The sequence below is a fragment of the Terrapene carolina genome, unplaced genomic scaffold (assembly GCF_002925995.2).
Source record: "Terrapene carolina triunguis isolate 2854851 unplaced genomic scaffold, T_m_triunguis-2.0 Scaffold93, whole genome shotgun sequence".
NCBI classification, from domain to species: domain Eukaryota; kingdom Metazoa; phylum Chordata; order Testudines; family Emydidae; genus Terrapene; species Terrapene triunguis.
In genome coordinates this window covers 32253260-32263163 of record NW_020664444.1, presented here as the reverse complement: position 1 = coordinate 32263163, position 9904 = coordinate 32253260, and the positions used below count along the sequence as shown (strand labels likewise).

At 43.2% G+C, this 9904-nt stretch overlaps 1 protein-coding gene across 1 annotated transcript in view; it reads left to right on the top strand.

Moving 5' to 3' along the window:
* FAM234A (family with sequence similarity 234 member A) overlaps positions 1–9904 on the top strand; it is a 51220-nt gene that overhangs the window by 200 nt on the left and 41116 nt on the right. The window lies entirely within an intron of this gene.

The following is a 9904-nucleotide window of genomic DNA, read 5'->3' as shown; positions in this document are numbered from 1 at the left end:
CCTCTCCACAGCCTGTACTGGGAGGGTCCCTGTGGGGGGTGCAGGGCTAGCCCCACCCTCCCACCGGCTGTACTTGGGAGTCCCTGTGGGGGGTGCAAGGCTAGCCCCACCTCTCCACAGCCTGTACTGGGAGGGTCCCTGTGTGTGGGCAGGGCTAGCCCCATCCCCACAGCCTGTACTGGGGGGTCCCTGTGTGTGTGTGGGTGCTTGGCTAGCCCCACAGACCGTACTGGGGGGAGAGGGGGTCCCTTTGTGTGGGGGTAGTGTAGGGCTAGCCCCACCCCCTACAGCTTGTACTGGGGGGTTCCTGTATGTAGTGCCCCCCCCTTACAGCTTGTAGCCGTCATGACTGGTCCTTATGACTTTGTGTATGTGTGTAGGGGAATGGACAGTGCTATTCCCCCATCCCCTACAACTTTTTTTTTGGGGGGGGTCCCATGACTCCCTTCTATGGGGCTGGGCCCCTTCTAGTGACTCTCCCATGCAGGGTCCTTCCCAGCCACTAGGGCCCCTGAGGGCGTGGAATTTACCAGTATGGAGCTTGGTGGGGAGGGGCAGCACCCACATTGCCCCATGTGTTGGGGAGTGGCGGGACTGCAGTGGATAGCTGGTTCTTTGGGGCCCTCTGGAAAGTAGCCACAGACACCCATCACCAGGCTTCAGCAGTTTGTAGGGCACCCCGTAACGCTCAGTTTGTCTATATGCCTCTCATGCCTGAACATGTGATCGCTTGCCTGGCTAAAATACATGAATTGTCTTTAATTGCTCCTATCTGTCTCTGTGCGGCTCTGGGCACTGATGCTCAGATTAAGAATAGTTTATTTCAGTTCAGTTTAAATTATGTGTAAACTAAATTGAAATAAACCTGTTTAATTTGCAATAAGTGTGTCTGGTTACAGACTTTCCATAAATAACAAAAGAGTCTAATTAAAAGCACTCAAGCTAATTTCATTGCCAGTTTGTGTGTAGGCAAGCCCTCCTCCCAGCCATATTGCTCATCTGGCTACAAATTGCGGATTATGGCCAGGAACAGATTATTCATAATTTGAGTTGAGACAAAACAAAAACAAAAGGAAGTATTTCTTCACACAACGCAGTCACCCTCTGGAACTCTTTGCCAGAGGGTGTTGTGAAGGCCAAGACTATAACAAGGTTCAAAAAATAACTAGATAAGTTCATGGAAGATAGGCCCATCAATGGCTATTAGCCAAGTTGACAGGGATGGTGTCCCTAGCCTCTGTTTGCCAGAAGCTGGGAATGGGTAATGGGGATGGATCATTTGATGATTACCTGTTCTATTCATTTCTTTTGAAGCACCTGGCGTTGGCCACTGTCAGAAGACAGGATACTGGACTAGATGGGCCTTTGGTCTGACCCAGTATGGCCATTCTTATGTTCTCTGTGCACCTTACAACCTGCACACTGAAGCCCATATTTACATCTCAGTCACACTGGGTACACCTACATGGCAGACAGAAATCCACAGCACTGAGCCTCAGAGGCCAGGTGTACAGACTAGCTGTATAGATGTTCGGGCTCAGGTTGGAGCTCAGGCTCTGAAACCTGCCACCCTCCCTAGACTTCAGAGTCTAAGCTCTAGCCCAAGCTCGAATGTCTACACAGCTATTTTTAATGCTGTAGTGGGAGCCTACAGTCTGTGGACCCGGACTTTGAGACCTGCTGCTATAGGTATCTACTTGTTGTGTAGATGTACCCATTGACATAAATTAAGGTCAAAGTAAAAGAAGTACTAAGATCAAGAGATAAATAGAATGGAGTTAGTTACTCTGGATTTATACTGCTGTAACTGAAAATGGATTCTGGCCCTGAATAATACAGAGATTATCATGACCCCTACCATCAGTTATTGAACACCATCCAACCTGTACACAGAAAGATGCAGTGATCCAGAGGGAAAAAAGTATTGCTGTGCCATTATGAACTACACAATGTATACACAAGGGACAGAGGTTACAGTTGTGTGTGTAACCTTAACTTGGGCATTTTTTGACTTTTGAGCACTTACTAGAAAAATGTTAAAGCTGCAAAGTTTCATTAGAAGTAACTAAACACCCCAGGTTCTTCTATTCTTCCCCTGATGTTCAGAAATCAACAACTATTCACCCTGTAATGAGCACAGCCCTTTATCTCAGACTGAACTGACATGGAACCTACAAGACTGCTGCTAACATATTTTCTGTAAACTGAATGCTCCCATGAAAACACACTCCCTAAAGCAAAGTTTTATAAAAGCTTAAGATAACACTCTGTTCAGTGACACAATGGATTTGGATATGCATTTTTGTTGCACTTACAGATGCCTTTTTGATCTCTAACGCTTACGGTCAACTTATAAAAAATCAGAAGAGAATAAACCTGGGTCCAGTGTTTGTACTGCACAAGTACACTATGCCTCCACCCAGATGTCAGGTGAACGTTCGGTGGAATCAGGCCCCAAGACATTACTGTTTTCATTTCAGGAATTTCCAACAGTTGGCATTGCTCACTTATTTTTAGTACAGTTCAACTCACAAGAATTACTTTCAAAGATATCCTCTAACCACACAAAACTAACTGAGTTGTTTCTTTTGGCTTGATATATGGAAAGCGGTATTCTATACAGCTAACAGAACTTCAAGCTGCGCTTATTCATTCTTTTATTTCCAGGTACTCTATAGTTCCTCAACAGGGGCTGACAGAGTACACTACAACTGGAGGTATCTTTCTGTATGACATCCAAAACTGAGGTCTAAAACTTTTCACATGAGTGAAGGTGTTAGCCCAAAGCTCCTTGCCAAATTTCAACTTGATTAATGTAATTCAGTCTCCCCAACATTCCCCAGGTAGTTTCAAATGTATGCCGTACTCCTCTCAAATTAAACTGTTGTGTGATGTGCAAGTTCAACACTTGAGTTTCCTGCCAAAAGTAACTCCAGTTCAGTGACAGGCAATGAAATTCTTACATTAGTTTGCTATGTGCTCTGAGGCACATACTGAAGTAACCAAACCTGCTACATTTCACTGTTGAAAAACGTGATTTCAGACAAACATTTTAGACTACTTAGTTTGTCCATTTTTGGGAATGCAAGGAAAGAAGAGCCACCCTACATCATAAGAACGGCCAAACTGGGTCAGACCAAAGGTCCATCTAGCCTAGTATCCTGTCTTCTGATAGTGGCCAATGCCAGGTGTCCCCAGAGGGAATGAACAGAACAGGTAATCATCAAATGATCCATCCCTTGTTGCCCATTCCCAACAAGGTGGGGTGCCCTCATTAATAGTGAGGATAAGAATAACACTTATGTTTTTTTAATTGATTTTTAAAACATTACAAATATTTAATTTCCATAGAGGAAAGTTGCTTTAATGTTGGTAAATAGGGATTGTGGTGTGTAACCACCACCTTCACCTCTGTGTTACCGTCTGTGCACTGCTTGATGCAGGCAGGGCCGGCTCTAGGATTTTTGCCGCCCCAAGCAGAAACAATTTTGGCTGCCCCCCCCCTGTTTTTTTCTTACCCCACCCCCGGCCCCGCCTCAGCTCTGCCCCTTCCCCAAATCCCCAGCCCTGCCTCCTCCCCCCAGGCTCTCAAGCCTAGGAGGGAGGGGGAGAAGCAGCGCGCGTGCTGTGGCCGCTCGGAGTCTCCCCCTCCCTCCCAGGCTCTCAAACCTGGGAGGGAGGGTGAGCAGTGGCGTGCGAATCAGCTGTTTCGCGTGCCGCGGCCGCTCGGGATCTCCCCCTCCCTCCCAGGTTTGAGAGCCGCAGTGCGCGAGCAGCAGCAGCGGAGGTGAGCTAGGGCGGCCGGGCACATTTTTAGGGGTGGCATTCTGGCACCGGCCATGCCACCCCTAAAAATGTGCCGCCCCAAGTACCAGCTTGTTTTGCTGGTGCCTAGAGCCGGCCCTGGATGCAGGGGTTGTATGGAAAAATAGTACATGTTGATGTAACTAGTGTATATTGAAATGCATACACATGGAGATAGAATAAAGGTGGCACAGGCAACCTCCATATTGTCACTTGTTGGCTTTTGAGTGCATTGCTTGCAACTGTAACATTGAGTGTAGCTTTTTTTAGGGCGCTATAGAAATTGAGGACCTGTTTATACTGTAGCTCTGCTTTTGTACTGCAGTGCTGACCTGCAAAGTTCCCGGCTGTTCCAGGTCTCTTGAATATTGTGTTGAATTTTGTAATTTTATTTTTTTTATTTACTCAAATGTGCATTATTGGCTAGGATTCCTCTAGCAAGCTCTCTTCTAACATGGGCGAAAGGCTATGGTAATAATCCACAGGGCCAATGAGTCCCCTTTTGTCCATTCACTTAAATGACTGCATAATGACAGCCAGGCCTGGGCTTTTCAGTGCTTGTGGAAAGGTCCATTAGTGCAGTGATGTGTGTTAGCAGCTTGTTTTCCCCCTCATATGAAGCAATGATTTAGATAAATTGTTCTTAGCTGCACGCTCTGAAACCAAGGTCTGGAAGCTCCGTTTTATTGACTTTGGAGCCAAGAATAGTTCATTTAATTCCATCAAGCCAGTGCAGCTAATGTCTAATACAAATTGTGGCAGCTTGTTTTTAACCTTGTGCACTAAAGATCTTTGGAGCAGAAGGCCAAAACGATGACTTTTTGTTCCTACATTTTAAAAAATGGCTTGAATGATGAGATTGGAAGGATTTGTGTGCATACAAGGAAACACACCTTGTAACAATGTTACTTGTGTAATGTGCCTGCTGCACACCTGGAGAAGGGAATAGATTTGATTCTAGAGCACAGGTTCTCAGACTGTGGTCTGCGAGCTCCATTCAGGTGGTCCACGGATAAGGTGGACCTGGGCAGCCGCACACGAGTGAATGAAGGCCACCCACCTAATTAGTGGAGCCGTGCAGGCAGGGCTCCTCTAATTAGGTGCCTGGACCCTGGAGAAGATGCACATGTAAGGTGAGGTGGTGGCCTTGGGGGGATTAGGGAGTAGGTGGGAGAGGGAAGTGGGACTAGAAGAGGGGGTGGGGGGAATTTGGGACGTGCAGGGCTGCAGTGGCGAGAGAAAGAGGCAACTTTCCCCAGCTCCAGGACTGCGGCTGCCAGGGGGAGAGACCTCCCTCCTTCCGAGCCCCAGCTCTGGGGCTGCTGTGGTGTGGGAGAGACACCCTCCCCCCTCCTTCCCAGGCCCAGCTTGGGGGCTGCTGCGGCGGGAGGGAGAGGGCACATCCATCTCATTAGAAAGGTAAGACTACTGATATTAAAATATGAGTTGTGTGCTTTTATTTGTAGAACAAAAAAAGTTAATAATTAAGTTTTTATATAGCACTTTTATCCAAAGTGCTTTACAATAGTTAGCTAACGGTGCAAACAACGTTTGGAAAGATCATTAAGTGGTCCGCCGAGACCCTCAGCAATTTTCAAGTGGTCTGCGGAAAAAAAAGTTTGAGAACCACTGTTCTAGGGAAAGGATGCGATGGTAAATTGACGATGTTGTGTCCGGTGGATGGCCACACTTGACAACTGACCAGGGAACTGAGGGCTGTGTTTAGCTGGTCTGAATCAGATTGGTTGCAGCTGCCTTTGTCTTTAAGGTCCGTCTTGATAAGGCTGTTCAGCGCAAGGTGGAACGTTGCAGTACTGGGAACTTTCATCTCCATGGGCTGAACTTCCATATGTTAAAGATGAAGATTTTCTCCTCCCAAATTGTCCCAACTCCTCTGTGAGAGAGGTTCCCTAATATCTACTGTGATTGTGATTTCTAACCAAAACAATTCCTGCAGTCTCCTGCTTTCTGCTGCGTGATGGCCTCAGCCATTTGGTATTGGCCAAGGGAGTTTGGAGTGGGCGATGGGGAGGGTTCAGTTAAAAAATTGCGTTGTTCACACAACCAGCTCACAGTGTTAGAATTCAAAATGTTAAACACCTGCCCAGCTTGTCAGCATTCATTAGTCAATTTATCACATTTTCTTACTGCAGAGTCACAATTTTTTAAGTGTTCTAATCCTCTTTCTTTCCTTGGATTGAATTCATTCTTTTTAGATGACTGTGTCACATAGCAATGCTGAGGAGGCACTTTCCTTGTAAGCCACTGCCTCCAAGTGCTTTCTATCTTGCTGAAAAAAACACCCTGTTGCTTAGCACTCAAAACTTGGTTTTCTGGCTGGTTCGTTACATTCTATTCAGGGTGCATTGATTTAAATCACCAAGTGGAAAGCCTCAATTTAAATAATTGATTGTAATCAACATTTCCATTTATAGTTCAGTGATTGCCTAGAGAAAGGTGCATTTTCATTGGTTGATATAACCATTAAAATGTTGATTTACAGCTAAATAGCGCCTTTACACTAGATTTGATAATCTTTTTGCTACTTAGGAGGTACACTATTTACATTGATTTAAGCAATTATAGCTTAATATTTTCAGGTTCTTAATTGCACATTTTTAGTATGTTAGAAAATAGTGAATGATATATTGCTCATTTACTAGCTAACTTTTTGCTTGTAAATTGTGTCAAGCTACATTAGGGGTGGTAAATGGAATTTAATTAAACACAACATATACAATTTATTTTTATTAAACAAAACAAACTTAAATGTTTTGCATATGTAAACTTCTCTTATCAAAACATGTTTAATATTTACAACTAAATGAGTTATTAAAGAAACAGAGGGATTAACTGTAATCAGTGAATTAAAAGGATTATTTCAAGTCAGCCTGAGAAAAATTTTAAATATGCCCATGTGAAAGTGACTGGGGCTTTTTACTGGCTGTAAGGGCAAGCAGGCGGTTCAGGGGAAAGGGGTGGTGCGGGAGGAGGGGTTCAGGGGGGAGGGATGGCGTGGGGCCTCCCCACTTTTAGGGCGCTTCCATTGCTCCTGACTGGAGCATAAATTCTTACTTGCCTGAGGCCTGGTCCACACTACCCCCCCACTTCGGACTAAGGTACGCAAATTCGTAGCTGAATTCGAAGTACTTTAGTCCAAACTTACTGCGGGTCCAGACGCGGCAGGCAGGCTCCCCCATCGATGCCGCGTACTCCTCTCGCTGAGCTGGAGTACCGGCGTCGACGGCGAGCACTTCCGGGATCGATTTATCGCGTCTAGACAAGACGCGATAAATCGATCCCAGAACATCGATTGCCTGCCGTCGGACCCGGAGGTAAGTGTAGACGTACCCTAAGTCTCTTGAAAATGAGTGTAACTTAGGCTGAGCTATTGTGCATTATTTATAAAGTTTGACCTCAAAAGTTGGATGTTTTTCCACTGATTCTTTCTTTATATAGACAAACAGCCTTTAACTCTTAGAGTTCATGGTAGATGCTCATGGATTCAGCATATTTATTTTTTATTTAAATGTTTTAAGATATAGTAAGTTTAGTCCTTAACATATTTTGTATTAAACTCAGATTTCAATTTAAGCAGGTTTATTTTTAAAAAGAGAAACTTATTATTTAAATAAAATAAAAAATATCAGTTTAAAATAAATTATTTTTCATTTAAAATCATTTTCATTAATCCACTCTCTCTATTTGGCCATTTTATTGGGGGGGGGTAGGGGCTTTATGCTCCTCCTCTCTCAAATGGATAACCAAAATCAATTTAATTTTTACAACTTCACACTTGCAGACTTGGTCCTAACAGGGAGAAAAATCCTTTAACATGTTAAGAAATGACCAGAGTGTGTGTGTGTGTAGCGTGTGTGTGTGAAATCATAACTTCTTACTAATTCTTTTTAAAAACTAAAACTTTTTTCTGAAAGGAACACATGACTGCACACTGCAAAAGGCTGCTGACTTCCTATCGGAAGAGCAGTTGCATGTGCTAGAACAGATGTACGCTTCACGATGAAACAGGCAGCTAATGGGGTTTGGCCACTGTGGTTGGCTTTAATGTGTGGACAGACAATCCACAGGAATAAGGGCTATAACCTGAGGGGTTTCAAGTTCTCAGTGGAAATTGAGAACATTCAGCATCTCACAAGATGGGGCCCTGTGGCAGCACGGTGAATGTTCTATAAAATATCTGAGATTTCTTTTATCTGGGTCTCCAGCATAAAAGTGTAGGAGAGAAGGAAACAAACTTTCATTCCAGAGAAGTAGGTTATTTTCTGGGGAAAGCTATCGAGGGAGAGAGCGAGTGAATGATCTTGTGGAAATGGAAGATCATATTTCTGAAGACAAGAGTGGGTGAAATAAGTCCATTTTATTCAACACAGACCTCATTTCTGTAAATTAATGACTGAGAGACTTAGTGCATATTGTGGAGTTTTTGAATGATCAAATAAATGAAGGAAAATGATAGAGCAAGGAGACTGCATCACACAATGTACTTTGGTGATTTTAACAATTGTATCTTTTTTTAATTTTATTTTTCAGAAGTTTAATAAATCCATACAGACATTAAAGTACAATGACAAAGAAAACACAGCACGAGTACACATTTAACAATAACACAGTATTTTAATATTCACAGATAAGTACCCCTAAGCATTATAGCAAACCTCCCATCCCCACGCTCTCAAAAAGGCGCATCAGAAGCTCAATGTACCTGGAGTCAATTTGTCAAGCTCTCATGAACAACCAAGTGTCTTCACAGTTGGATCTTGTGCCTGTATAGATTAATGTCAGTTTTTCCATGAGGGTGATATTGGCTAGCTTGAAGAATGTGAAGGGGAACAGCAGATTTACATTTTTGCAAAATGACTCTTTTGGCCACTATATGTGCTGCAGTAGTCCATTTCTTAGCATTACTCGAAAGGGTAGAGATTTGAGAATGCCCAAAACACAGAGGCTTGGCGTAGGGGAAATCCCTACCCTAGTCGCCTTAGGTAGAACACCACACGTTTCCCCCCCCCCCCCCCCCCCCCCAAAGTGTGGATATACTTAGTCTTTGTATGTCAATGTAAGACAGGTTTGCAATGGAGCTGTCACATCTCCAACATTTACTGTGTGGGGAGAGTCCAGCTTCATTGCAGTCACCCAGGAGTCCAGTAATGCTTGTAAATTTGTTCGGAAAGAAATCCAAAACCAAAGAACTGCATGTTCTGCGTACATTGTGCCAGATATTATCTCACTTGTCAGAAGAAATGGAGATATTTAGCTTCATTTTCCATTGTTCTTTTATGGTATATTCAGTGGGATAAATTAAGGAGTTCAGCCATTTGTATGTGTTACCCGCAAAATATTTTTGGCTAACATTCTTATTCTTTTTAAGGTGCAATTCAAGTGGAGTGTTTGACCTGCCAGCCATTCCCCCAGCTCCTTTATAATTTTGAGTTGAAGTTTATTGTAGAAAGGACCTTGATCTATTGATAGCTGGTGTTTATCGCTAAGATATGTGAAGAAGGCTAAAATTGTGTGTTCAGCAGTATCTTTTATGGTTAATATGTCCTTGGTTAACCAGGCAGATTTGAGTTTTGAGCTATTAGCAAATTTAAATGAGGATTATTCCAGATTGGCATGGAAGGAGAGTTGGTGAGATTAGAAGTGGCAATCAACTTGATTTTTCTGAAAAACACTCCCAGATGAGGTAAATAGTTTTTCCTTAAAGGTGCAGGCAACCATTTTAAAAATGGAAGTGCCGAGAGAGAGCACCCAAGGGGTTAACTAATTTTTCTTCAATCTCAACTCACATTGGGGTTTGGGAAGAGTTAGTGGGACAGAACAATCTTATTAAAAATATTAATTGAAAAGCCAGGTGGTATAAATTGCAAATCAGGTAATCCCCTGCTCTCCATTTTGCCATGGTTTCTTAAGTATCTTGTGGGTTATCCGTGGTGTCTTTGTATTCCATAAAAATTTTTGTACAACTCTATTCTTGTGAAAGGTGAAGCAGGAAATTTAAGTGGAATTAAAATAAACATATACGTTAATCTTGGTCCTACATTCATTTTAATAGCTTCTACCTTTCCCAATAAATATATTG